Source organism: Phocoena phocoena, chromosome 7, assembly GCF_963924675.1.
Source record: "Phocoena phocoena chromosome 7, mPhoPho1.1, whole genome shotgun sequence".
Lineage (NCBI taxonomy): Eukaryota > Metazoa > Chordata > Mammalia > Artiodactyla > Phocoenidae > Phocoena > Phocoena phocoena.
Window position 1 is genome coordinate 114,325,947 of NC_089225.1, and position 1,585 is coordinate 114,327,531.

The window sequence follows — 1,585 nt, forward strand, 5'->3', positions numbered from 1 at the left end:
TGAGCGCTGCACGCGATCTGGGAGTCACCAGCGGGACCGGGCGGCAGGCAGGTGCGTGAGCAGGGCCGGGGCCAGCACACTGGGGTAGGGGCCTCCCAGCCCCTCTCACACGATGACTCAGTGTCTCTGGGAACCCCAGGGGAGGCGTGGGGCCCTCCTTCCTGCCCTGCTGTGAGGTGAAACCATTAGCCCCCAGGTTCAAGGTCTGGGCGCCCTTATTGGTACAGGGTGGTTACCCTGGGGTCCTCTTCCAAGGGTGCCTATTTACCGCATTTCCCCCCATTTCAACCAATCAGGCACCCAGGGTCATGACCTGGTGGTCTCTGGGGCCTTTGCACACGTATCAAGAGAGCAGGAACGGGGTGGGGGAGTGCAGCAGATGGGAAGAAAGAAACGGAGGCGCCCTCAGCTCCCGTCCCCCCGCCCCGGTCGCTCACCTCACTTCCCGCGGCCCGCACCCCCATCCTCTGCGGCTACCAGCACTGTCCACCCCCCCTGCACGGTCCCCCGCCGCCTCACTCACTGTCACGCTCTCCTCAGCCCCCAGCAATCTGACCTGTTGTCGGCCCGACGCCATCCCTTCCCCAAGAGGTCACCTGCCACCGCCCAGCGGCCCAAGCCAACGGACAAGCTTCTGCCCCCCTCGCTCGCTTCTCGAGCATCCAAAGCATCACGTGGAGGGGACACCAAACCCGCTGACGATCTCCAACAACTAACTCGTTGGTTTTTTGCCTCTACGCAGGAACGGGCTCGCGTGAGGTCTAGACTCTTGGCTAGTTTCCCACGTACAGCCCCCCACTCTCCTCCACAGAAAAAATCAAGTGTGAGCTGGAGCCGCGGGAGAGGTGGCTGAAATGGGCGCGGGGGCGAGGGGCCGTAAACGGGTGCAGGCCAGGTGCGGGCGGGGGACAAAGGGGACCAAGGCTGTGGAAGCGGACGCGCGAGGCACGCGGCCAGGGTGCAGGAAGGCACGGCCTGATCCGAGGAGAGAGAAAACGGGAGGGATGCCGACTTCGGCTGGGGGCGGGGAAGCCCCTGATAGGCGCGCGGAAGGCGTGATGTCACGTCCGGCGGGGGAAGCCCTGCCTCAGCACCCCCGCCCCCGCCCCCACAGGTGGTGCCGCCGCCCCGGGCGCTGGGAGTGGAGGGCCCGCCCTCGGGGACCCCGGACACGGCCCGCGCGCTCCGGGCCACCCCGCTTCCCTCCAGCAGTCAACAGATCCGCGCGAGCCCGGCGGCCCCGGGAGCAGGAGGGGCGCCCCGTGCGCCTCGGATCGCGCCCCCGCGCCGCGCCCCGCCCCGCCCCTGCGCGCCCCGCCCCGCGCGCCCCTCCCCGCCCCTCTCCCGGGCCGCCGAGGGGCCGGGCCGGGACTGCGCGCTCGCCTGCCGCGCTCTGGGCCGCCGGAGAGAGCGGCCGGACCTCGCGCCCCGCGCGCCCCGCGCCCAACCGCCGCCGGCTTTTGTTGTCTCCGCCTCCCCTGCCGCCGGCGCCTCCGGACCGCGAGCCGAGTGCGCCGGGACCTTGGCTCTGCCCTTCGCGGGCGGGGGCTGCACGGGCCCGGCCGGGGGCGCCGCCGGCCCCGCC